The sequence below is a fragment of the Crocodylus siamensis genome, chromosome 4 (assembly GCF_052110815.1).
Source record: "Crocodylus siamensis isolate JL-2025a chromosome 4, ASM5211081v1, whole genome shotgun sequence".
In the NCBI taxonomy this organism is placed as follows: domain Eukaryota; kingdom Metazoa; phylum Chordata; order Crocodylia; family Crocodylidae; genus Crocodylus; species Crocodylus siamensis.
Window position 1 is genome coordinate 92,715,095 of NC_143398.1, and position 26,372 is coordinate 92,741,466.

At 56.8% G+C, this 26,372-nt stretch overlaps 8 non-coding genes across 8 annotated transcripts; 7 read left to right on the forward strand and 1 right to left on the reverse strand.

The window, feature by feature from the left end:
* Positions 1-10,102: 10,102 nt before the first annotated feature.
* Positions 10,103-10,174, reverse strand: TRNAM-CAU (transfer RNA methionine (anticodon CAU)). The gene has a single exon. It is a non-coding gene; the product is annotated as a tRNA-Met (tRNA).
* An 825-nt stretch (positions 10,175-10,999) lies between these two features.
* On the forward strand, positions 11,000-11,072 carry TRNAM-CAU (transfer RNA methionine (anticodon CAU)). Its single transcript has one exon. It is a non-coding gene; the product is annotated as a tRNA-Met (tRNA).
* A 1,592-nt stretch (positions 11,073-12,664) lies between these two features.
* TRNAL-AAG (transfer RNA leucine (anticodon AAG)) lies at positions 12,665-12,746 on the forward strand. Its single transcript has one exon. It is a non-coding gene; the product is annotated as a tRNA-Leu (tRNA).
* Positions 12,747-14,865: 2,119 nt separating this feature from the next.
* TRNAM-CAU (transfer RNA methionine (anticodon CAU)) lies at positions 14,866-14,938 on the forward strand. The gene has a single exon. It is a non-coding gene; the product is annotated as a tRNA-Met (tRNA).
* Positions 14,939-16,529: 1,591 nt separating this feature from the next.
* Positions 16,530-16,611, forward strand: TRNAL-AAG (transfer RNA leucine (anticodon AAG)). The gene has a single exon. It is a non-coding gene; the product is annotated as a tRNA-Leu (tRNA).
* Positions 16,612-18,730: 2,119 nt separating this feature from the next.
* On the forward strand, positions 18,731-18,803 carry TRNAM-CAU (transfer RNA methionine (anticodon CAU)). The gene has a single exon. It is a non-coding gene; the product is annotated as a tRNA-Met (tRNA).
* Positions 18,804-20,394: 1,591 nt separating this feature from the next.
* TRNAL-AAG (transfer RNA leucine (anticodon AAG)) lies at positions 20,395-20,476 on the forward strand. Its single transcript has one exon. It is a non-coding gene; the product is annotated as a tRNA-Leu (tRNA).
* Positions 20,477-22,595: 2,119 nt separating this feature from the next.
* TRNAM-CAU (transfer RNA methionine (anticodon CAU)) lies at positions 22,596-22,668 on the forward strand. The gene has a single exon. It is a non-coding gene; the product is annotated as a tRNA-Met (tRNA).
* Positions 22,669-26,372: the final 3,704 nt, after the last annotated feature.

Here is a 26,372-nt window from a genome sequence, read left to right on the forward strand (position 1 = left end):
TTCTTGTCAGCACAGAGGCAGAGAAGGATCTTGGAATCACTATTGATTCCAAGATGAACATGGGCTGCCAATGTGGGGACACGGTTAGGAAGGCTAACCGCACCTTGTCATGCATCCATAGATACACCATGAGCAGGTGATCCTCCCCCTCTATGCGACATTGGTCAGGCTTCAGTTGGAGTTCTGCGTCCAGTTCTGGGCGCAGCACTTCAGGAGGGATGAGGACAACATGAAGAGGGTCCAGAGGAGGGCCACTCGCATGACTGGGGGCAGCAGGGTAGGCCCTACAAGGAGAAGCTACAGGATCGGAACCTGTTCAGCCTCCATAAGAGAAAGCTAAGAGGCGATCTGGTGGCCATTTACAAACTAGCCAAGGGGGACCAGCAGGCAATGGGAGAGTCCCTGTTCCCCTGAGCACCAGCGGGCGTAACAAGCAATAATTGCCATAAGTTGACTGACAGTAGATTCAGGCTAGATACCAGGAAGCACTTCTTCACAGTCAGGGCAGCTAGGATCTGGAAGTGGTGCTCGCCCCTACCCTGGGGGTCTTCAAAAGGAAGCTAGACAGCCACCTAGCCGGGGTCATTTGACCCCAGCATCCTTTCCTGCCCATGGCAGGGGGTTGGACTTGATGATCTGCTCAGGTCCCTTCTGACCCTACCAACTATGAAGCTATGAAACTATGAGTGGAAAAGGCCCCTACTTTAAGACCTTTGGGAACACTGGATCTGGAAGGTGCAAAGATTGATATACCCTTCTGCAACCCTTAGTTTGTCCTTCAGTGGTAGGGAATCTGATTCATCCAGCTGAAGGTTGGAATCTGGGAAATAATAAAGCCAAGAGAAGCTTGGTGTCAGGGTGGACAGCTATAGTTAAATGACCAGATTGTGATACAGCTTCAAATGCATGTGTGAGCGCTGATCTGTCCTAAGGCTTGAAACAACAGAGTGGAGAGACAGCCAGTCTCACCTGCTAAGGCAGTAGAGCTACATAAACCATTGACATCCTTCCCAGAGCTAAAACTTACCATGGCATTCACCATTATGAAGGATGGCAATCCAAGGTCTGCAATACTTATGATCTGTTTTGCTCACCTCTTCACCTCAGTCCCAAAGCAGAAACCTTTTGATAGAGTCTACAATAAACCCCAGTGAACATAACCAAATGTACTTATGGAAAAAAAACAATATTGCAGATGACTGTAAGAAGATAAAGGAGTAGTTCATAGTTTCTAGGGTCGGAAGGGATCTGAGCAGATCATCGAGTCCGACCCCCTGCCATGGCAGGAAAGAGTACTGGGGTCGAATGACCCCAGCAAGGTGTACATCTGGCCTCCTCTTAAAGACCCCCAGGGTAGGAGCCAGCACCACTGCTCTTGGAAGTTGGTTCCAGATCCTAGCCGCCCTGACCGTGAAGTAGCACCTCCTGATATCAAGCCTAAATCTACCCTCTGCCAGCTTGTGACCATTATTCCTGGTCACTCCTGGTAGTGCTTGGGGGAACAGGGACTTCCCCAGTGCCTGCTGATCCACTCTGACTAATTTGTAATAAGCCACTAGATCCCCACTCAGCCTTCTCTTGTGGAGGCTGAACAGGTTCAGGTCCCGTAGCCTCTCCTCGTACGGCCTACCCTGCTGCCCACGATCATGTGAATGGCCCTCCTCTGGACCCTCTCTATGTTGTCCACATCCCTCTTGAAGTGCGGCGCCCAGAACTGGATGCAGTACTCCATCTGTGGCCTGACCAGTGCTGCATAGAGGGGGAGGATCACCTCCTTGGACCTGCTTGAGATGCATCTGTGGATGCATGACAAGGTGCAGTTGGCCTTCCTAACTGCATCCCCACACTGCCGGCCCATGTTCATCTTGGCATCAATGATGACTCCAAGATCCTTTTCTGCCTCTGTACTGACAAGAAGGGAGTTCCCCAGCCTGTAGGTATGGTGCTGGTTGTTCCTCCCCAGGTGCAGCACCTTGCACTTGTCAGTGTTGAATCCCATCCTATTCTCATCCGCCCACCCTTGTAACCTGTCTAGGTCTGATTGCAGCCTATTCCTCCCTTCTAGTGTGCCCACATCCCCCCACATCTTAGTGTCATCAGCAAATTTGAACAGGGTGCTATTTACCCCCTCATCCAAGTCACTGATGAAGATGTTGAACAGTGCGGGCCCGAGGACCGAGCCCTGGGGGACCCCACTGCCCACAACCCTCCAGGTCAAAAATGACCTGTCCACCACCACTCTCTGGGTGTGGCCATCCAGCCAGTTGGCGACCCATTTGACTGTGTGGGTGTCAACACCACAGTCCCCCAGTTTCTTAATGAGAACGGGGTGAGAGACAATGTCAAAGGCCTTCTGAAAGTACAGGAAGACTATGTCCACTGCTACCCCTGCATCTAACGATTTGGTGATATGGTTGTAGAAGGCCACCAGGTTGGACTGACAGGACCTGCCGCTAATGAACCCGTGTTGGTTGCCCCTAAGCATAATCTCCCCTGCTGGCCTCTCGTGGACATGTGCCAGAATAATTCTCTCAAAAAGCTTGCCCAGGATTGAGGTAAGACTAACTGGCCTATAGTTTCTCGGGTCCTCCTTCCTCCCCTTTTTGAAGATGGGAACCACATTGGCCCTCCTCCAGTCCTCTGGCACCACACCAGAGCACCATGAGTGCTCGTAAAGCTGTGCCCGGGGTGCTGCAATAACCTCAGCCAATTCCCTCAGTACTCAAGGGTGGCGATCATCCGGACCAGCTGATTTGAATACATCCAGTCCCTCCAGAAGTTCCCTAACTAGTTCTTCACTAACCCTTGGCCTAGGTGCGCCTCCCCTAGGTTTTAAGGGGAGCCCAGAGGGGGGGTGGCAGTTCTGGTCCCTGCTCAGGAAAATGGAGGCAAAGAAATGGTTAAATATGCTAGTTTTGTTGTCTGGTGTGACGACCAAATTTCCTAGCGTGTCCTGCAGGGGCCCCATGTTACCCGGAACCTTCTTTTTGCCCCCTATGTATTTAAACAGGATTTATTGTTGTCCTTGATCCGGGTTGCTACTCCCAGTTCCATCTCCGCCTGGGCCTTCCTGACCGCCCCCCTGCATCCCCGAGCAACCGCAGTATAATCCTCCCTGGTGATGGCCCCTCCCTTCCATTGGGTGTGCACCTCCCTTTTAGCTATGAGACATTCCCAGATGTTTTGGTGAGCCATCGGGGCTTTTGCGCCCTCCTGCCCCCTTTGATCTGTGTTGGGATTACCTCCCTTTGGGCTTGGAGGATCATCTTAAGGGGCGACCACTCTCCTTGAACACCTGGCTCCCCTCGCCTCCAGGACCTCAGTGCCTCCCCGACTATTCTCCTTAGCTCATTAAAGTCCACCCTCCTGAGTGTCTCCCCTGGTGGGGCTGTGCAACTCCTGGGTTACATGGAGGTCCTGCATTCTGGCTAGGAACCTACGTGAGTGGTGAGACCTGGCTGACTGCTCTTCCTAGCAGATATCTGGAAAGTTCAGGTCATCCATGATGACCACATCCTTTGACTTAACTACCTCTCTAAGTCTGACTTAAGAATTCCTGGTCTAGCTCTTCCCTTTGGTTGGGTGGTCTGTAGTAGACCCCCACCGTTAAGTCTATTTCCCCTTGACTGCCCTGTATTCTAACCCAGAGCAATTCAGAGTGCCCCTCCTCTAATTCTTTGCTAATTGATGAGGATGTGTATTCCTCCTTAATGTAGGACATGCCCCCACCTTTCCTCCCTGTCCTATCCTTCCTGTACAGCCTATAGCCCTTGATATTCACCGCCCAGTCATGCATTGGGTCCTATCATGTTTCAGTGAGCCCAACTATGTCTGGGTTGGTGTCAGCTAGCAGCAGGGTAAGTTCCTCTTGCTTGTTTCCCATACTACAAGCATTTGTGTAGAGGCATTTGAGGCTTCCTGTGGATGTGTGCACTGGCCCCCTACTTTGAGCATTACCCTGGCCCCTGTCGCTTACCTGTGTATATGTTCTGCTCATCGGCCTAGGCTGGGCTGTACTTGTGGGTGTTGCTTGGTTTGGCAGTCCAAAGCTTCCTCTGGCCTCGTCTTCCCCTTCCCCCAACGAGCCTAGTTTAAAGCCTGCCGGAGGAGATCTGCCAACCTAGAAGAAAACACACGCTTACCTTTAGGGGAAAGGTGGAGCCCATCCCATCCGAGCATGTCTCTTGTGATGATGTGTGGGTCATTCTCAAGGAAGCTAAAGCCTGCCTCGAGACACCATTCCCGAAACCACCAGTTGGTCTCCGCAATGCACATCTCATGCTGTCTTCCATGTCTGCTCACTGGTAGGATAGAAGAGAAAACCACCCTGTACACCTATCTCCTTCAGCATGCTCCCCAGAGCGTGGTAGTCCACCATCAGGTGACAGGGCTTCTCCTGGCTGCATCTTTAGTACCCACATGGATAAAGGTGTTCATGCTTAGGCACACTTAACCCAGAATCGTAATATGTTCAGAGTCAATGGCATCTGGGTTAGTTTCCATGTCCTTGAATCACATGTCTATAAACAATGAGTCTTTTCTGAGCACTTGAAAACTGAAGTCTGGACAGAACAGTCTGGTTCTTTAAGAAGAGCTTGAGATTCCCCTTCACACAGAGCTCAGTTAAAATTCATAATCCCTTGGTTCATAATACTGACATCACATCAGAATTGGAGGAGAGGATATTCAAAGGGCCACATACAATAGACTCACCATTCAGGCCAACTTCAGGCTTTTATTTTGTTTGGATAAGGAAATATTGAATAACAAAGCAGTAGTATTAGTTTCCTGTACAAATAGCTTTGCAAAAGAATTGGTTTGCATTGTGAATTCTGTGACAGGTTCTGGCTGTCCATCATTTCAAACAGCCAATAGGGTAAGCAAATTTTCCAGATTCATAGTTATAGTCCACACTAAAAATGTACACATCTTATGGGTGAAATCTGTTCTCAGCTTTATAAGGCCTCTAAACAGAGTGTGGGACATTTTTTTGGTAAGTAGTATATGTCCCCATTTGTGATGTGAGTATGTGTGTTGGGGGAAGAAGGGGAGGTGATATCAAGAATAGATTCACAGGCTTGTTGGCATGCTCCTCCTGGTACCCAAGGGTGCAGGCATTTGAGCTCTAACCCAGAAGGCAGGAGACCCCATTTCAGTTCTGATCTTTGCTTAGGAGAAATAGAATCTGCATCTTCCTTCTCCCACATGTGTGTCCTTTCCACCTAGCTACAGGGTGTTTTGGTGTATAAACAGTCTCAGATTATCCTGTTAATGCTATTCCACTTTGAACAACTGATTAAGTGTTCCCTGGAGCTCAGACTTGGATACAACTATCCATAGTGAAAGTAAGCAGCCTATTCAACATGATGGAGAATTATCCAGGCTCGGTGAATTTTTAATTCTTAATCTATATAAGCTTGAACAGCTGAAGCAGGAGGGATTGTGTGGGTTCAGGTAGAGGAAGTAACTCAACATATGTCTCCCACGTCTTTGCAAGTACCCTCATGGAACAAAAGAAATTAGTGGTGCAGGGCTGTACATATTCTAAATATAGCTTATTTTATTTGCATCTATACACCAGTTTTAGAACAGAGATAGTCACAAACAGCATGCAAGCAATTCTTCCCTACAAGAAATATCAGCCTAGACACCAGCACTCAGATACTAGGAACTTCTTTTAACCCAAGAATTATTTCTAAGTATAGAGCAGAAGCAAACACCACACTGCCAGCCAGAGCTACTCTCTGATGAACACTGTGCAACAGAACTAATAAAAAGACAGCATTCTTCAAGGCTGGCAATACAGCCTGCTGACCCATTATAGTATTATGCTTATTTGGCATTTTATTAGGTTTATTTTTGGTATGCAGTACTTTTTCTTCAACAGTTTTATACAAGAATCTCCTAGTCTTCTGAGGTTTCCTTTAAGACAGAAAGTACTGATATTTCCCCAAATTCTGTAAATTACTCAGATTACTCTCCTTTGGTTTTTGAAGGCCAGCAATTTTCACTTCTGAAAGTCATCAGATTGTGTGAGATTGATTTGTAAACTCTTCACAGACAGCTGGTGATGCAGAATCTTCCCGCAGCAAAACTGACTGGGAAAAAAATGTGTCAAAGCATAAGGCTTGGCAAACTTGAAATGGGTTGTAAAATACTGAAAAGGGGAAACCACAAAACATAACTGGACCAAAAGCAACATAGGAGAAAACCAAAAAATTAGTAGTTGCATCTTTGAGCAAATAACATTAACGTCTTGGCTGCAATCCTCAGTGACAGTGTTATTTTTAAATTCCATATCCAATGATCTGCATCAGTAGCTGCCTCATTGTAATTCACGCACAAAAAAATTGCAGTGCAGATGGAATCCGGTGTCTGAAGCCAAAAGTGTCTGATCGAACGTAGCAGTCTGCAGGGAAATTAGTCAACATAACACCGCTTTCAAAGGATCAATTTGAGACCACAACTAATGTGACAAAGGATGAATTATCTGCTAGGTCTCAGAAAACTATTCAAAGGGAGAAGCTAAAATGTATGTCTGAGGGTATGTGAACAACTATACCTACAGTATATATATGTGACAACATGGAAAGACCCATTTCTGGGGATGGATTTGCCCCCAATTTTTGGTATGGAGGCTTGGTAGAAAAACTTTTAATTACATATGAAAAACCTCTAAAGACAGGCATTGAACATGTTCCTCTGAAAATACTTTTCAATGGGAAAAATGTTAAAAGAAAAGAAGGGTGGGTTTTAAACTCTCCAGGAGATGTTTTCAGCTTTTGTGTACTCTTCCAACACCATTAAACACCCCTTACAGAAGCTAAAGCACTTCTTTGATTTCAGCTGGCTGAATGAGTCTTAAAAATGGGCCAGCCCTAAATTCTCATTGTCATTATGAACCCCTTTTATAATATTTTAGATACCTTTCGGGATTAAGATATCTTCAGTTAATCTGTCTGAGGCAAGAATTGCTAAATCACAGCTGTAGACCGCTGTATGTAGAGTTCTTTACACACAAAAATACCCTGCTCATTATATATTGAGAGACAGTACTTTTCAGACAGCTCTGTATAAGTGCATAGCAAATAACTCCCACTTGAACAATGAAATAGCATATGAGCCTTTTAGCTTTAATGTTCCAATGTAGCAACAAAAGTCTGAGTAGTTGCATTGGATAGCTTGAATGTTACTAAATTAAACTTCATCTTTTGTTTAGCAGCTGAACAGTTAAAGCCACACCCTGTCCTATCTCCCAAGCGTCTTCAAATAAACTGGCAAAATAAGATAAAATAACTCAGAGCACAGCTTTACATCTCTCTAATAGATGAAGAAATTGAAGAAATTGTGTTAGTTTAAAGTTCTCTGAGTATCAGTGCTGCAAATGATGGTTCCAGTCCTATGTTCTTATGATGGTTACTGGAAATGGAGAAACTGGGTTAAATATTTCAAAAAGCATCTGCACTGCAAAAAGATGCAGAATCCTGGGCTTTTAGGACATCCATAGCTTTATCAGCAAGGAAGAGAGATTGTTCTCATCAATTAATATTTATATTTAAGGAAGTATCCAGGAGGCCCAGTCAGGATCTGGACTTCAATGTGATATGCTCAAACACAGGCATATGAAGACATAGAGACTGCTTCAAAGAAATAAATCTTTTACACTAAACTGGGCACATCTACACATTCTGTTAATTTGCCTGAATAAACTCTGGTGCAATTTGCACCAGAGTTTATTGCTCCCAGGTGTAGTATCTTCACATATGCCCAGGACCACAGCATGTTGGGAGCTGGGTGAAAAACTGTTCACTAAGATGCCTCAGGGGAGGAGAAGGAGCAATGGCCATAAACTGTTAGAGGATGCTTTGGGGTTAGATGCAAGGAAGAACTTATTTATGGTATGAGTGACCAGAATCTGGAATCGGTGGTGCAGTTCCCGCCCTTGGAAGTCTTCAAGAGGAGACTGGACAGACACCTTGCTGGGATCATTTGATCACAGCAGTATTCCCTCCCAGAGCATGGGGGTAGGACTCACTCTTTCGAGGTTTCTTCCAGCCCTTAATTTCTACGATTCTATGTTGAGTTGGGGTGGCACAGCCCTGGTTGGCAGGGGCCCTGGAACTCAGTCTGCCCGCCTGGAGCTGCTCTGTCCCAGCTCAGTGTGCTGTGGAGGGGCTTGCTGGGGCATGAGAGTGCTACAGAGTGGGGCTAGCTGGAAGGCAGCCTGGCACCTTAGCACCTGCACACCCTAGCCAGCCCTGGTCACTGCTTACATGTACATTGCAGCAGAGTAAATAACTCTACTGTAGAATAGTACTTGTTTTGGGCTGTACTATTCTATGGCAGAGTTAATTAATTTACTCCAGCCTAACATGACCACATAGTGATGTTTTACTGTGGAGCTAATTAAGCAACTCCACAGTAAGTGTCTTGTGTGGATGCACCCACTGTGGCTGAGAATACATCTTAGTGACTTGCAGCCAAATTAGCATACAGTTTGAGTTTCATCAGGAGGAGAGACATCTGTCTGATGTATTTTAAAGAAAGTAATTGAATACATTTGCATGGGTGTCTGTACATGAGCATGGAGGCTGCTCCAACACTCCAGCAGCCTCCCGCATCTCATGTATCAGTTACCCCGTTCTTATAAATGGCAGCAGGCAAAACTCATTGAATAAGCTTTTGTTCAAGCACCCTCACCACCACTTTTAAGTATGGGGACACTGATACACAAGATGCGGTAGTGCTTTAATTAGAGTGGTCTTCGAGCATTCTGCCCCTCTTACCCCTGGAGCATGTGTAAAAGTGCCCTAACACTTTTGCAGTAACTGCAAGTTCCCTCACTAATTTCTCTACCCCCGACAGAAGAGTAAAGGCTGAGCTCTTGCAAGCAACGTCCAATTCAGTTTACACAACGCTTTTAACATCTGGGCTCTGCATATATCATTATTCCATTGTGTGAATCCAAACTTGGAAGCACTGATGATACAACCTCACAGTTTGAGCTCATCAGCACTCACAAGTAAAGCACGTTCAGGTCCGCTCATTACTTGGGTGGGAAGGTCTCATAAAACCCTCTGTGTAGTAAGGAATGGTTTTAGAAATTCAGTTTGTGATGCACTTCCCTCTAAATCAATATTGAACTAATGCCCAACCTTACTTAGCTTGACAGTTCTCAGGGACTGGAATAGTGATTGTGTAGTAATTAGTACGCACTTTAGATGCTGAAGGTGAAATGTATCCTTATGAAGAGGGCCAACCTAATGCTTTGTCACCTTTGTCATATTTTCAAGATAGAAGATGAATTTCATTCTATAAAGGCCAGTACACAGAGATGAATTTTAAATTAATCATAGATGGATGATTAATAAAAATGGAGTTAGTAGACCTTGAACTGCTGCAAATGCTCTTTTAAATGACAGAGAAAACTAAGATCTTGACCTTTTCTGGTCACTAAAACACCACAGCCTTTTTTGGCAGAGAAGGCATCTTCACTTGTCTGTCCTGCTTAAATAATTACATTCTTCCTCACCAAAGCTGTATTCCCTGACGTCTTGCCCAGGTAGGAGGATGCCCTGGGTGGGTCCCAGGCCCGTCCTTTGCGGCCAGCCTCCCCGCTCTGCTGGCCTTTCCTGCGTATCGGCCGCCACGTTCTCGGGCTCCTCCTAGACCCAGTCCCCCAAATCCTCCTGCGATCCTTCCCTCTCTCTCGCGCCTCCAACACAGGCACAGGTGCTCAACCCCGTCTTTCTTTTGTCCCCAAACTGGGAGGCAGGGGGTGGCAACCGCCTTGGCTTCAGTTGCTTGCGCTGTGGTGCCTGGTGCCCAGGTCGCTAGGTCCCGTTCCCGGCGGGCTCTTCGCTGCTTCTCAGCACCTTCTCCTCCCTTCCCTGCAAGGCCACAGCTGCCCTGGCGCTCCCAGAGCCCACACTGCCTGGGCAGGGCTGGCAGTGGGAGAGAGACTTCCCCGACACAGTCCCGCCAGCACACTCCCCACGGCCTTTGGGGAAGGAGGCACGGCATGGCAGGGTGGGGGAAAGGGCAAAGCCGCTTGGAGCAGCGGGAATCAGGTGGGGGAGCAAAAGCCAGGCCGGGGGCAACATAGCAGAGGATGGCTTCGATCCATCGACCTCTGGGTTATGGGCCCAGCACGCTCCCGCTGCGCCACTCTGCTCCCAGGCAGGGCCTCCCTTTCTGCCCCAACCCCCCCTTGCCTCTCTGACAGGAAGCCAGCACCTCACACACTGAGGAGCAGTGTTTCCTTGCTTCTCCTCTCAGCCCCGGCCTTCCCGCAGGCTCCCCCCGCAGGCCAAAACCCCAGCGCTCTTCCTGGTGGCCATGCAGGCGCCGGCCACGGATTCCTGCGGAGCCCAGGTGGAAGGGCGCCCCTTCCTTTCTTCTGCCCGCACCCCTCTTCCGAGCCTTCGACAGCAGCCTCTGAGAGCGGGTTCTGCCTCCAGGCTATATGTTTTCAGGAGCTGGGACCCCGGGGCAGGACTGTGCATCGCCCCAGCACGGCGGTCCACTGGTGGCCACGAGCATTCTGCCTGACGGGAGAAATGCCCCAAGCTGCATCCTCAACAGAGCCAGCCCAGCCCTGAGCAGCCCGTAGCACCCCTCACGTTGTGTGCGGCTGGGGGGGCGCCTCCTCTCTTCATGTTGAGCCCTGCCTCACTTTCCCTGGCCCCGGGGGGAAGTCAAATGGAGCTGGAGGGCTTTTGCTTCCTGACTTTTCAGACCCGTGACCTGAACAGAGCTGTTCCTTGCAAAAGGCCAGCAGCTGGGGTCACGAGCTCACGGGGCTTGTTCGCAGAGCTAACTGCTGCACACAAGTCCGGTTGGGTTCTTGTGGGGAAGGAGAGCGCCCCTGAGAGAGACAATGACAACCGCCTTCCGAGCTGGAGAGCTGCTATTCTTTTCCCCTCCGGGTCTTGTGTCGTAGACCTGGCCCACGGATCCCTGCGGGCCCGAGGCGAGGGCGGCGGGGGCGAGAAGCCGGGCCTTCTTAGCGCAGCTGGCAGCGCGTCAGTCTCATAATCTGGAGGTCCTGAGTTCGAGCCTCAGAGAAGGCACGCTCGCCTCTTGCTGCCTGAGCCGGCCCCCTCGCGTGCCACTCGGGGCCTGCTCCAGGAGCCGAAGCTTGGCCCCCGTGCTGGCCGGAAGGCTGGGGGCTGGTGTGTCCGTGCGGGTGGCGCTCGCGGTCCTCTTCCTGGGCCGGCTTTCCCCAACCTCGCGCGCGCCATGAACGCGGAGGGCCCTGCCCAGCCCGGGCGAAGACGCAGACAAAGGCTGTGTTCTGGCTCTGGGAGTCTCGTGGGGTACAGAAGCGAGGAAGGAACTGACATTGCGAAGCACAGAGTGGGGACGACTTGGAGCAGCAGGTAGGTGGCGGGATTGGCCCGGCCGGGATGCAAGGATCTTGTCTCCCGAAGCTCCCCTTGCTACGGCTTTGTTCCCTCACAGCTCGCTCTCTGCCCAAAGGTCCCTGGAGGCCGCACCCCTTAGGCTGCTGAAGCCTAAACTCTGCTCATTGTCCCCCTGCTTTCTGGAGCCCTTGCCCCCGACTTCCGTGGGCTCCTCCAGCCCTTCTTGCCCCTCGTGCCAAGAGACCAGCTTGGCGACTGCCCCGTACGCAGTCGTGAGCAGGACGAGGGCAACCTGGGTGCCTGCAGGAGGCAGGACCAAGAGGAGCAGTGTGATATGGCAAGGAGGGAAACGGCGGTCGGCTCCGAGGAGGCGGAGCAGTTGCCAAGCGCCTGGGAGCAGGGGCCTCCAGGTACCAGGATGGCGGAGGAGAGGCACGGGGGCAGCAGGCCGGGAGGACCTGGAGCCAATGTTGGGCGGGCGGAACTTGGGAAGCGTGGTGGGTGGCGGGGGGGGGGTGTGGCAGTGAAAGATGGAGGCTTAAGCGGGGGTGGGGGGGGCACTTTTTGGAGGCTTAAGCCCCTGGTGGCTGTGTGGGTGCTGTGGCTGTTGTTGCCTCAGTGCCCCCTCAGTACTCGATTGGGAGTGAAATGCCGGGCGGCAGGAATTCCAGTCCCCAGGTCAACCCCCTGCAAGCCTGTGGGGACTTCCAGGCACAATGTCAACCCCAGGCATGCCTATGGGGACTTGCCACAGAACAAGTCTACCCCTTTCATTGCTCTGGGGAGTCCCAGACACCAGGTCTACCCTGTTTCGAAGCGCAGGGGTGGCTTTTGGGAGACCAGGTGAAGCGCGGCCATGCCTGTGGGAGGGAGAGGCCGGCGAGGAGCTCCCCGTCTGAGAGCCTCGCCGGCCCTCCGCGCGGCCGAGTCGCCCGCCTCGGGCCAGGTCAACCTGGTCGCGGGGGACAGGGAAGGGGAAGCGGCCGGACCCTCCCCTTGCGAGGGTCCCCTGCCCGCCCGCCCTCCCCCACCCCCTGCTCCCGGAGGTGGCGTTCGGCTGGCTTCTGCGTTTCGGAGACAAAAGTTTGTGTCAAGGGCTGACTGTCACTAGATTGCAGCAAGGTAGCTGCTGTGCTCCATACAAAACCCTGCCCCAAAATAAGGTCGTCTACAAATGATTTAGCACCAGTCCCTGGCTGATTTCTGCTGGGCTGGTGCGGCGCCAGGTGTGGGGGGGGGAGGAAGGAAAAGCAGGTAGGCCGAAGGAGGTGGGGGTGGGGGCGCCGCGCCCTCCCTGGGGGAGCGTGGCCGAGCGGTCCAAGGCGCTGGATTAAGGCTCCAGTCTCTGCGGGGGCGTGGGTTCGAATCCCACCGCTGCCACAGGTTTTGCAGCGTGACGGTGGCACTTGGGCCGCGGGAAGCTGCCCTTCCTACCGCCTTGTTCTCTCGCCGCTCGCTCTCTGCCCTGAGGCCCCTGAAGCTGAAACTCTGCTCCTTCTGCCCCTGCTTCCTGGAGCCCTTGCCCCTGAGTTCCGTGGGCTCCTACCAGCCCTTCTTGCCCCTCGCCCCAAGAGACCAGCTTCGCGACTGCCCCGTACGCAGTCGTGAGCAGCACCAGGGCGAGCTGTGTTCCCCCTAGGAGGCAGGACCAAGAGGAGCGGTCTGACATGGCCAGGAGGGAAATGGCGGTCGGCTCCTGGGAGGCGGAGCAGTCGTCGAAAGCCAGGGTGTTTGAGGTCACGGGACCGAGCAGCTCTCTGCGCTCCCTCCGTTTCTGGCCAAGCGCCCTCTCGGGCCGTAGCGAGCGAGGGCCGGAAAGGCATTCCAAGTCAAGGGCATTCCGTGCTGAGAGCCAGCCGCCCCCGCCTCGTCCCGTCCGGCCGCGTCAGGGGAAGGCGGGCTGCCCACCTCTGCGCAGGGCGTGGCGCCCCACCGGGCTGAGGGCCAGGTTCTGGCTCCGGCCTCTTTGGTAGCCCGGGCCCCAAAGCCCGCGCTGCCACCTCCTCAGCCCCCACGCTCCAGGTTTCGGGGCTGAAGCTGTATTCCCTGACGTCTTGCCCAGGTAGGAGGATGCCCTGGGTGGGTCCCAGGCCCGTCCTTTGCGGCCAGCCTCCCCGCTCTGCTGGCCTTTCCTGCGTATCGGCCGCCACGTTCTCGGGCTCCTCCTAGACCCAGTCCCCCAAATCCTCCTGCGATCCTTCCCTCTCTCTCGCGCCTCCAACACAGGCACAGGTGCTCAACCCCGTCTTTCTTTTGTCCCCAAACTGGGAGGCAGGGGGTGGCAACCGCCTTGGCTTCAGTTGCTTGCGCTGTGGTGCCTGGTGCCCAGGTCGCTAGGTCCCGTTCCCGGCGGGCTCTTCGCTGCTTCTCAGCACCTTCTCCTCCCTTCCCTGCAAGGCCACAGCTGCCCTGGCGCTCCCAGAGCCCACACTGCCTGGGCAGGGCTGGCAGTGGGAGAGAGACTTCCCCGACACAGTCCCGCCAGCACACTCCCCACGGCCTTTGGGGAAGGAGGCACGGCATGGCAGGGTGGGGGAAAGGGCAAAGCCGCTTGGAGCAGCGGGAATCAGGTGGGGGAGCAAAAGCCAGGCCGGGGGCAACATAGCAGAGGATGGCTTCGATCCATCGACCTCTGGGTTATGGGCCCAGCACGCTCCCGCTGCGCCACTCTGCTCCCAGGCAGGGCCTCCCTTTCTGCCCCAACCCCCCCTTGCCTCTCTGACAGGAAGCCAGCACCTCACACACTGAGGAGCAGTGTTTCCTTGCTTCTCCTCTCAGCCCCGGCCTTCCCGCAGGCTCCCCCCGCAGGCCAAAACCCCAGCGCTCTTCCTGGTGGCCATGCAGGCGCCGGCCACGGATTCCTGCGGAGCCCAGGTGGAAGGGCGCCCCTTCCTTTCTTCTGCCCGCACCCCTCTTCCGAGCCTTCGACAGCAGCCTCTGAGAGCGGGTTCTGCCTCCAGGCTATATGTTTTCAGGAGCTGGGACCCCGGGGCAGGACTGTGCATCGCCCCAGCACGGCGGTCCACTGGTGGCCACGAGCATTCTGCCTGACGGGAGAAATGCCCCAAGCTGCATCCTCAACAGAGCCAGCCCAGCCCTGAGCAGCCCGTAGCACCCCTCACGTTGTGTGCGGCTGGGGGGGCGCCTCCTCTCTTCATGTTGAGCCCTGCCTCACTTTCCCTGGCCCCGGGGGGAAGTCAAATGGAGCTGGAGGGCTTTTGCTTCCTGACTTTTCAGACCCGTGACCTGAACAGAGCTGTTCCTTGCAAAAGGCCAGCAGCTGGGGTCACGAGCTCACGGGGCTTGTTCGCAGAGCTAACTGCTGCACACAAGTCCGGTTGGGTTCTTGTGGGGAAGGAGAGCGCCCCTGAGAGAGACAATGACAACCGCCTTCCGAGCTGGAGAGCTGCTATTCTTTTCCCCTCCGGGTCTTGTGTCGTAGACCTGGCCCACGGATCCCTGCGGGCCCGAGGCGAGGGCGGCGGGGGCGAGAAGCCGGGCCTTCTTAGCGCAGCTGGCAGCGCGTCAGTCTCATAATCTGGAGGTCCTGAGTTCGAGCCTCAGAGAAGGCACGCTCGCCTCTTGCTGCCTGAGCCGGCCCCCTCGCGTGCCACTCGGGGCCTGCTCCAGGAGCCGAAGCTTGGCCCCCGTGCTGGCCGGAAGGCTGGGGGCTGGTGTGTCCGTGCGGGTGGCGCTCGCGGTCCTCTTCCTGGGCCGGCTTTCCCCAACCTCGCGCGCGCCATGAACGCGGAGGGCCCTGCCCAGCCCGGGCGAAGACGCAGACAAAGGCTGTGTTCTGGCTCTGGGAGTCTCGTGGGGTACAGAAGCGAGGAAGGAACTGACATTGCGAAGCACAGAGTGGGGACGACTTGGAGCAGCAGGTAGGTGGCGGGATTGGCCCGGCCGGGATGCAAGGATCTTGTCTCCCGAAGCTCCCCTTGCTACGGCTTTGTTCCCTCACAGCTCGCTCTCTGCCCAAAGGTCCCTGGAGGCCGCACCCCTTAGGCTGCTGAAGCCTAAACTCTGCTCATTGTCCCCCTGCTTTCTGGAGCCCTTGCCCCCGACTTCCGTGGGCTCCTCCAGCCCTTCTTGCCCCTCGTGCCAAGAGACCAGCTTGGCGACTGCCCCGTACGCAGTCGTGAGCAGGACGAGGGCAACCTGGGTGCCTGCAGGAGGCAGGACCAAGAGGAGCAGTGTGATATGGCAAGGAGGGAAACGGCGGTCGGCTCCGAGGAGGCGGAGCAGTTGCCAAGCGCCTGGGAGCAGGGGCCTCCAGGTACCAGGATGGCGGAGGAGAGGCACGGGGGCAGCAGGCCGGGAGGACCTGGAGCCAATGTTGGGCGGGCGGAACTTGGGAAGCGTGGTGGGTGGCGGGGGGGGGTGTGGCAGTGAAAGATGGAGGCTTAAGCGGGGGTGGGGGGGGCACTTTTTGGAGGCTTAAGCCCCTGGTGGCTGTGTGGGTGCTGTGGCTGTTGTTGCCTCAGTGCCCCCTCAGTACTCGATTGGGAGTGAAATGCCGGGCGGCAGGAATTCCAGTCCCCAGGTCAACCCCCTGCAAGCCTGTGGGGACTTCCAGGCACAATGTCAACCCCAGGCATGCCTATGGGGACTTGCCACAGAACAAGTCTACCCCTTTCATTGCTCTGGGGAGTCCCAGACACCAGGTCTACCCTGTTTCGAAGCGCAGGGGTGGCTTTTGGGAGACCAGGTGAAGCGCGGCCATGCCTGTGGGAGGGAGAGGCCGGCGAGGAGCTCCCCGTCTGAGAGCCTCGCCGGCCCTCCGCGCGGCCGAGTCGCCCGCCTCGGGCCAGGTCAACCTGGTCGCGGGGGACAGGGAAGGGGAAGCGGCCGGACCCTCCCCTTGCGAGGGTCCCCTGCCCGCCCGCCCTCCCCCACCCCCTGCTCCCGGAGGTGGCGTTCGGCTGGCTTCTGCGTTTCGGAGACAAAAGTTTGTGTCAAGGGCTGACTGTCACTAGATTGCAGCAAGGTAGCTGCTGTGCTCCATACAAAACCCTGCCCCAAAATAAGGTCGTCTACAAATGATTTAGCACCAGTCCCTGGCTGATTTCTGCTGGGCTGGTGCGGCGCCAGGTGTGGGGGGGGGAGGAAGGAAAAGCAGGTAGGCCGAAGGAGGTGGGGGTGGGGGCGCCGCGCCCTCCCTGGGGGAGCGTGGCCGAGCGGTCCAAGGCGCTGGATTAAGGCTCCAGTCTCTGCGGGGGCGTGGGTTCGAATCCCACCGCTGCCACAGGTTTTGCAGCGTGACGGTGGCACTTGGGCCGCGGGAAGCTGCCCTTCCTACCGCCTTGTTCTCTCGCCGCTCGCTCTCTGCCCTGAGGCCCCTGAAGCTGAAACTCTGCTCCTTCTGCCCCTGCTTCCTGGAGCCCTTGCCCCTGAGTTCCGTGGGCTCCTACCAGCCCTTCTTGCCCCTCGCCCCAAGAGACCAGCTTCGCGACTGCCCCGTACGCAGTCGTGAGCAGCACCAGGGCGAGCTGTGTTCCCCCTAGGAGGCAGGACCAAGAGGAGCGGTCTGACATGGCCAGGAGGGAAATGGCGGTCGGCTCCTGGGAGGCGGAGCAGTCGTCGAAAGCCAGGGTGTTTGAGGTCACGGGACCGAGCAGCTCTCTGCGCTCCCTCCGTTTCTGGCCAAGCGCCCTCTCGGGCCGTAGCGAGCGAGGGCCGGAAAGGCATTCCAAGTCAAGGGCATTCCGTGCTGAGAGCCAGCCGCCCCCGCCTCGTCCCGTCCGGCCGCGTCAGGGGAAGGCGGGCTGCCCACCTCTGCGCAGGGCGTGGCGCCCCACCGGGCTGAGGGCCAGGTTCTGGCTCCGGCCTCTTTGGTAGCCCGGGCCCCAAAGCCCGCGCTGCCACCTCCTCAGCCCCCACGCTCCAGGTTTCGGGGCTGAAGCTGTATTCCCTGACGTCTTGCCCAGGTAGGAGGATGCCCTGGGTGGGTCCCAGGCCCGTCCTTTGCGGCCAGCCTCCCCGCTCTGCTGGCCTTTCCTGCGTATCGGCCGCCACGTTCTCGGGCTCCTCCTAGACCCAGTCCCCCAAATCCTCCTGCGATCCTTCCCTCTCTCTCGCGCCTCCAACACAGGCACAGGTGCTCAACCCCGTCTTTCTTTTGTCCCCAAACTGGGAGGCAGGGGGTGGCAACCGCCTTGGCTTCAGTTGCTTGCGCTGTGGTGCCTGGTGCCCAGGTCGCTAGGTCCCGTTCCCGGCGGGCTCTTCGCTGCTTCTCAGCACCTTCTCCTCCCTTCCCTGCAAGGCCACAGCTGCCCTGGCGCTCCCAGAGCCCACACTGCCTGGGCAGGGCTGGCAGTGGGAGAGAGACTTCCCCGACACAGTCCCGCCAGCACACTCCCCACGGCCTTTGGGGAAGGAGGCACGGCATGGCAGGGTGGGGGAAAGGGCAAAGCCGCTTGGAGCAGCGGGAATCAGGTGGGGGAGCAAAAGCCAGGCCGGGGGCAACATAGCAGAGGATGGCTTCGATCCATCGACCTCTGGGTTATGGGCCCAGCACGCTCCCGCTGCGCCACTCTGCTCCCAGGCAGGGCCTCCCTTTCTGCCCCAACCCCCCCTTGCCTCTCTGACAGGAAGCCAGCACCTCACACACTGAGGAGCAGTGTTTCCTTGCTTCTCCTCTCAGCCCCGGCCTTCCCGCAGGCTCCCCCCGCAGGCCAAAACCCCAGCGCTCTTCCTGGTGGCCATGCAGGCGCCGGCCACGGATTCCTGCGGAGCCCAGGTGGAAGGGCGCCCCTTCCTTTCTTCTGCCCGCACCCCTCTTCCGAGCCTTCGACAGCAGCCTCTGAGAGCGGGTTCTGCCTCCAGGCTATATGTTTTCAGGAGCTGGGACCCCGGGGCAGGACTGTGCATCGCCCCAGCACGGCGGTCCACTGGTGGCCACGAGCATTCTGCCTGACGGGAGAAATGCCCCAAGCTGCATCCTCAACAGAGCCAGCCCAGCCCTGAGCAGCCCGTAGCACCCCTCACGTTGTGTGCGGCTGGGGGGGCGCCTCCTCTCTTCATGTTGAGCCCTGCCTCACTTTCCCTGGCCCCGGGGGGAAGTCAAATGGAGCTGGAGGGCTTTTGCTTCCTGACTTTTCAGACCCGTGACCTGAACAGAGCTGTTCCTTGCAAAAGGCCAGCAGCTGGGGTCACGAGCTCACGGGGCTTGTTCGCAGAGCTAACTGCTGCACACAAGTCCGGTTGGGTTCTTGTGGGGAAGGAGAGCGCCCCTGAGAGAGACAATGACAACCGCCTTCCGAGCTGGAGAGCTGCTATTCTTTTCCCCTCCGGGTCTTGTGTCGTAGACCTGGCCCACGGATCCCTGCGGGCCCGAGGCGAGGGCGGCGGGGGCGAGAAGCCGGGCCTTCTTAGCGCAGCTGGCAGCGCGTCAGTCTCATAATCTGGAGGTCCTGAGTTCGAGCCTCAGAGAAGGCACGCTCGCCTCTTGCTGCCTGAGCCGGCCCCCTCGCGTGCCACTCGGGGCCTGCTCCAGGAGCCGAAGCTTGGCCCCCGTGCTGGCCGGAAGGCTGGGGGCTGGTGTGTCCGTGCGGGTGGCGCTCGCGGTCCTCTTCCTGGGCCGGCTTTCCCCAACCTCGCGCGCGCCATGAACGCGGAGGGCCCTGCCCAGCCCGGGCGAAGACGCAGACAAAGGCTGTGTTCTGGCTCTGGGAGTCTCGTGGGGTACAGAAGCGAGGAAGGAACTGACATTGCGAAGCACAGAGTGGGGACGACTTGGAGCAGCAGGTAGGTGGCGGGATTGGCCCGGCCGGGATGCAAGGATCTTGTCTCCCGAAGCTCCCCTTGCTACGGCTTTGTTCCCTCACAGCTCGCTCTCTGCCCAAAGGTCCCTGGAGGCCGCACCCCTTAGGCTGCTGAAGCCTAAACTCTGCTCATTGTCCCCCTGCTTTCTGGAGCCCTTGCCCCCGACTTCCGTGGGCTCCTCCAGCCCTTCTTGCCCCTCGTGCCAAGAGACCAGCTTGGCGACTGCCCCGTACGCAGTCGTGAGCAGGACGAGGGCAACCTGGGTGCCTGCAGGAGGCAGGACCAAGAGGAGCAGTGTGATATGGCAAGGAGGGAAACGGCGGTCGGCTCCGAGGAGGCGGAGCAGTTGCCAAGCGCCTGGGAGCAGGGGCCTCCAGGTACCAGGATGGCGGAGGAGAGGCACGGGGGCAGCAGGCCGGGAGGACCTGGAGCCAATGTTGGGCGGGCGGAACTTGGGAAGCGTGGTGGGTGGCGGGGGGGGGTGTGGCAGTGAAAGATGGAGGCTTAAGCGGGGGTGGGGGGGGCACTTTTTGGAGGCTTAAGCCCCTGGTGGCTGTGTGGGTGCTGTGGCTGTTGTTGCCTCAGTGCCCCCTCAGTACTCGATTGGGAGTGAAATGCCGGGCGGCAGGAATTCCAGTCCCCAGGTCAACCCCCTGCAAGCCTGTGGGGACTTCCAGGCACAATGTCAACCCCAGGCATGCCTATGGGGACTTGCCACAGAACAAGTCTACCCCTTTCATTGCTCTGGGGAGTCCCAGACACCAGGTCTACCCTGTTTCGAAGCGCAGGGGTGGCTTTTGGGAGACCAGGTGAAGCGCGGCCATGCCTGTGGGAGGGAGAGGCCGGCGAGGAGCTCCCCGTCTGAGAGCCTCGCCGGCCCTCCGCGCGGCCGAGTCGCCCGCCTCGGGCCAGGTCAACCTGGTCGCGGGGGACAGGGAAGGGGAAGCGGCCGGACCCTCCCCTTGCGAGGGTCCCCTGCCCGCCCGCCCTCCCCCACCCCCTGCTCCCGGAGGTGGCGTTCGGCTGGCTTCTGCGTTTCGGAGACAAAAGTTTGTGTCAAGGGCTGACTGTCACTAGATTGCAGCAAGGTAGCTGCTGTGCTCCATACAAAACCCTGCCCCAAAATAAGGTCGTCTACAAATGATTTAGCACCAGTCCCTGGCTGATTTCTGCTGGGCTGGTGCGGCGCCAGGTGTGGGGGGGGGAGGAAGGAAAAGCAGGTAGGCCGAAGGAGGTGGGGGTGGGGGCGCCGCGCCCTCCCTGGGGGAGCGTGGCCGAGCGGTCCAAGGCGCTGGATTAAGGCTCCAGTCTCTGCGGGGGCGTGGGTTCGAATCCCACCGCTGCCACAGGTTTTGCAGCGTGACGGTGGCACTTGGGCCGCGGGAAGCTGCCCTTCCTACCGCCTTGTTCTCTCGCCGCTCGCTCTCTGCCCTGAGGCCCCTGAAGCTGAAACTCTGCTCCTTCTGCCCCTGCTTCCTGGAGCCCTTGCCCCTGAGTTCCGTGGGCTCCTACCAGCCCTTCTTGCCCCTCGCCCCAAGAGACCAGCTTCGCGACTGCCCCGTACGCAGTCGTGAGCAGCACCAGGGCGAGCTGTGTTCCCCCTAGGAGGCAGGACCAAGAGGAGCGGTCTGACATGGCCAGGAGGGAAATGGCGGTCGGCTCCTGGGAGGCGGAGCAGTCGTCGAAAGCCAGGGTGTTTGAGGTCACGGGACCGAGCAGCTCTCTGCGCTCCCTCCGTTTCTGGCCAAGCGCCCTCTCGGGCCGTAGCGAGCGAGGGCCGGAAAGGCATTCCAAGTCAAGGGCATTCCGTGCTGAGAGCCAGCCGCCCCCGCCTCGTCCCGTCCGGCCGCGTCAGGGGAAGGCGGGCTGCCCACCTCTGCGCAGGGCGTGGCGCCCCACCGGGCTGAGGGCCAGGTTCTGGCTCCGGCCTCTTTGGTAGCCCGGGCCCCAAAGCCCGCGCTGCCACCTCCTCAGCCCCCACGCTCCAGGTTTCGGGGCTGAAGCTGTATTCCCTGACGTCTTGCCCAGGTAGGAGGATGCCCTGGGTGGGTCCCAGGCCCGTCCTTTGCGGCCAGCCTCCCCGCTCTGCTGGCCTTTCCTGCGTATCGGCCGCCACGTTCTCGGGCTCCTCCTAGACCCAGTCCCCCAAATCCTCCTGCGATCCTTCCCTCTCTCTCGCGCCTCCAACACAGGCACAGGTGCTCAACCCCGTCTTTCTTTTGTCCCCAAACTGGGAGGCAGGGGGTGGCAACCGCCTTGGCTTCAGTTGCTTGCGCTGTGGTGCCTGGTGCCCAGGTCGCTAGGTCCCGTTCCCGGCGGGCTCTTCGCTGCTTCTCAGCACCTTCTCCTCCCTTCCCTGCAAGGCCACAGCTGCCCTGGCGCTCCCAGAGCCCACACTGCCTGGGCAGGGCTGGCAGTGGGAGAGAGACTTCCCCGACACAGTCCCGCCAGCACACTCCCCACGGCCTTTGGGGAAGGAGGCACGGCATGGCAGGGTGGGGGAAAGGGCAAAGCCGCTTGGAGCAGCGGGAATCAGGTGGGGGAGCAAAAGCCAGGCCGGGGGCAACATAGCAGAGGATGGCTTCGATCCATCGACCTCTGGGTTATGGGCCCAGCACGCTCCCGCTGCGCCACTCTGCTCCCAGGCAGGGCCTCCCTTTCTGCCCCAACCCCCCCTTGCCTCTCTGACAGGAAGCCAGCACCTCACACACTGAGGAGCAGTGTTTCCTTGCTTCTCCTCTCAGCCCCGGCCTTCCCGCAGGCTCCCCCCGCAGGCCAAAACCCCAGCGCTCTTCCTGGTGGCCATGCAGGCGCCGGCCACGGATTCCTGCGGAGCCCAGGTGGAAGGGCGCCCCTTCCTTTCTTCTGCCCGCACCCCTCTTCCGAGCCTTCGACAGCAGCCTCTGAGAGCGGGTTCTGCCTCCAGGCTATATGTTTTCAGGAGCTGGGACCCCGGGGCAGGACTGTGCATCGCCCCAGCACGGCGGTCCACTGGTGGCCACGAGCATTCTGCCTGACGGGAGAAATGCCCCAAGCTGCATCCTCAACAGAGCCAGCCCAGCCCTGAGCAGCCCGTAGCACCCCTCACGTTGTGTGCGGCTGGGGGGGCGCCTCCTCTCTTCATGTTGAGCCCTGCCTCACTTTCCCTGGCCCCGGGGGGAAGTCAAATGGAGCTGGAGGGCTTTTGCTTCCTGACTTTTCAGACCCGTGACCTGAACAGAGCTGTTCCTTGCAAAAGGCCAGCAGCTGGGGTCACGAGCTCACGGGGCTTGTTCGCAGAGCTAACTGCTGCACACAAGTCCGGTTGGGTTCTTGTGGGGAAGGAGAGCGCCCCTGAGAGAGACAATGACAACCGCCTTCCGAGCTGGAGAGCTGCTATTCTTTTCCCCTCCGGGTCTTGTGTCGTAGACCTGGCCCACGGATCCCTGCGGGCCCGAGGCGAGGGCGGCGGGGGCGAGAAGCCGGGCCTTCTTAGCGCAGCTGGCAGCGCGTCAGTCTCATAATCTGGAGGTCCTGAGTTCGAGCCTCAGAGAAGGCACGCTCGCCTCTTGCTGCCTGAGCCGGCCCCCTCGCGTGCCACTCGGGGCCTGCTCCAGGAGCCGAAGCTTGGCCCCCGTGCTGGCCGGAAGGCTGGGGGCTGGTGTGTCCGTGCGGGTGGCGCTCGCGGTCCTCTTCCTGGGCCGGCTTTCCCCAACCTCGCGCGCGCCATGAACGCGGAGGGCCCTGCCCAGCCCGGGCGAAGACGCAGACAAAGGCTGTGTTCTGGCTCTGGGAGTCTCGTGGGGTACAGAAGCGAGGAAGGAACTGACATTGCGAAGCACAGAGTGGGGACGACTTGGAGCAGCAGGTAGGTGGCGGGATTGGCCCGGCCGGGATGCAAGGATCTTGTCTCCCGAAGCTCCCCTTGCTACGGCTTTGTTCCCTCACAGCTCGCTCTCTGCCCAAAGGTCCCTGGAGGCCGCACCCCTTAGGCTGCTGAAGCCTAAACTCTGCTCATTGTCCCCCTGCTTTCTGGAGCCCTTGCCCCCGACTTCCGTGGGCTCCTCCAGCCCTTCTTGCCCCTCGTGCCAAGAGACCAGCTTGGCGACTGCCCCGTACGCAGTCGTGAGCAGGACGAGGGCAACCTGGGTGCCTGCAGGAGGCAGGACCAAGAGGAGCAGTGTGATATGGCAAGGAGGGAAACGGCGGTCGGCTCCGAGGAGGCGGAGCAGTTGCCAAGCGCCTGGGAGCAGGGGCCTCCAGGTACCAGGATGGCGGAGGAGAGGCACGGGGGCAGCAGGCCGGGAGGACCTGGAGCCAATGTTGGGCGGGCGGAACTTGGGAAGCGTGGTGGGTGGCGGGGGGGGGGGTGTGGCAGTGAAAGATGGAGGCTTAAGCGGGGGTGGGGGGGGCACTTTTTGGAGGCTTAAGCCCCTGGTGGCTGTGTGGGTGCTGTGGCTGTTGTTGCCTCAGTGCCCCCTCAGTACTCGATTGGGAGTGAAATGCCGGGCGGCAGGAATTCCAGTCCCCAGGTCAACCCCCTGCAAGCCTGTGGGGACTTCCAGGCACAATGTCAACCCCAGGCATGCCTATGGGGACTTGCCACAGAACAAGTCTACCCCTTTCATTGCTCTGGGGAGTCCCAGACACCAGGTCTACCCTGTTTCGAAGCGCAGGGGTGGCTTTTGGGAGACCAGGTGAAGCGCGGCCATGCCTGTGGGAGGGAGAGGCCGGCGAGGAGCTCCCCGTCTGAGAGCCTCGCCGGCCCTCCGCGCGGCCGAGTCGCCCGCCTCGGGCCAGGTCAACCTGGTCGCGGGGGACAGGGAAGGGGAAGCGGCCGGACCCTCCCCTTGCGAGGGTCCCCTGCCCGCCCGCCCTCCCCCACCCCCTGCTCCCGGAGGTGGCGTTCGGCTGGCTTCTGCGTTTCGGAGACAAAAGTTTGTGTCAAGGGCTGACTGTCACTAGATTGCAGCAAGGTAGCTGCTGTGCTCCATACAAAACCCTGCCCCAAAATAAGGTCGTCTACAAATGATTTAGCACCAGTCCCTGGCGAATGCCTTACTTGACTTGGTGTTGGTTATGGGGGAAGACTTGGTATGGGAGCTGCAGATTCATGGTCAGCTTGGGAACAGTGACCATCAATTAATCAAATTCACCAAATGGCATAGGATAGGTAAGGTAAGTAGCAGGGTGTAAGTTCTTGACTTTAGGAAGGCTAACCTTAGTGTGCTTAGGAGTCATCTAGTCAATGATGCCCTGCAGGATAAGAGTATTGGCAGAATGGGAGTCCAGGAAGGGTGGTCATTTCTAAAGGAAGCGATCCTAAGGGCACAGAGGGAGACTATCCCAGTGCAAGGGAAAAGTGGGAAAGGAGCCAAAAATCGTCCTTGGCTAAGCCAGGAAATCCAGGGGAGCCTGAGGGAAAAAAAGAAGGCATATAGGCAGTGGAAGCAGGGGGAAGCTACCAAGGAGGATTATACCTACTTGGCCCGTACTTTCAGGGAGGCAGTTAGAAAAGCCAGAGGAACTACAGAGCTGAGGCTGGCAACACAATTTAAAGAGAACAAAAAGTCTTTTTTTAGGTATGTAGGGAGTAAAAGCAAGGCAGGGGGCAGCCTAGGACCTCTACTGAACACGAAGGAGCAATTAGTGACAGACAGAGGGGACAAGGCTATTCAATGAAGTTTTTGCCTTTGTGTTCCTGAACAGGGGTCATGGTAAGTCTCCTAATGAGTTCTTAGATGAGCATCAGAGGGACACCAGCTGTTGACACTGACTTGGTGCAGAGTCACTTGGATGGACTGGATATGTTCATATCAGCAGGCCTGGATAAGCTCCATCTGTGGGTACTGAAGGAATTGGCCGGTGTCATAGCAGAACCACTGGCACAGCTGTTGGAGCACTCTTGGCTCTCAGGTCAGGTCCCAGAGAACTGGAAAAGGGCCAATGTGGTCCCTATTTTCAAGAAGGGGAGGAAGGAGGATCTGAGTAATTATAGTCCAGTCAGTCTCACCTCCATCTTATGAAGGATCATAGCTGTGGGAGTCCAGCAGGAAAAATAATGCAGCTGGGAAACCAACACGGATTTGTAGCAGCACGGATTTGTAGCAGCACGGATCTGTAGCATGCCTGACCAATCTGGTTTCATTTTATGACAGGGTCACAAAATACTTAGACGCAAGAGTAGAGATGAATGTCATTTTCTTGGATTTTAGCAAGGCCTTCGATACAGTATCCAATCCCATTCTCATAAATAAATTAAGAGGCTGTGACATAGATGTTTACATAGCCCGGTGGGTGGCAAATTGGCTTAGTGGTCACACCCAGAGAGTGGTAGTAGATGGGTCAGTATCAACCTGGAAGGATGTGGGTGGTGGAGTTCCACAGGGTATGGTCCTTGGACCTGCACTCTTCAATATCTTCATCAGTGACTTGGATGTGGGTGTGAAGAGTATGGGGTCCAAGTCTGCAGACAATACTAAATTGTTGGGTGAAGTCCACACTCCAGAGGGTAGGGAATGATTGCAGGCAGACAGGTTAGAAAAGTGGGAAGTACACAATAGGATGCAGTACAACAAGGACAAGGGCAGAGTGCTGCACCTAGGGTGCAAAAATATCCAGCACACCTACTGGCTGGGAAGTGACCTCCTAAGCAGCACAGAAGTAGAAAGGGATCTCAGAGTCATAGTGGGCTCCAAGATGAACATGGGTCGTGAGTGTGATGAAATTATCAGCAAAGCTAACCGCACTTAATCATGCAGCAGCAGATACATGACAAAAAGAACCAGGGAGGTGCTACTTCCCCTCTATGCGACAGTGGTCAGACCGCAGTTGAAGTACTGCATCCAGTTTTGGGCACCATACTTCAAGAAGGATGTTGATAGACTTGAGAGGGTCCAGAGAAGGGCCACTCATATGGTTACGGGCTTACAGGACAAGCCCTTTGAGAAGAGACTGAGGGACCCGGACCTCTTCAGCCTCCACAACAGAAGGCTGAAAGGTGATTTTGTGGCCACCTACAAATTCACTAGTGGGATGCAGCAAGGGATTGGAGATGCTCTGTTCACCAGGGCTACTCTTAGGGTAACAAGGAACAATGGTCACAGACTGACAAGAGAGCAGATTTAGGCTAGATATCAGGAAAAACTTCTTCATGGTAAAGGTGGCCAGAATTTGGGATGGGCTTCCAAAGGAGGTGGTGCTCCCCCTTCCTTGGGGGTCTTTAAGAGAAGGCTGGATAGGCATCTAGCTGGGGCCATCTGA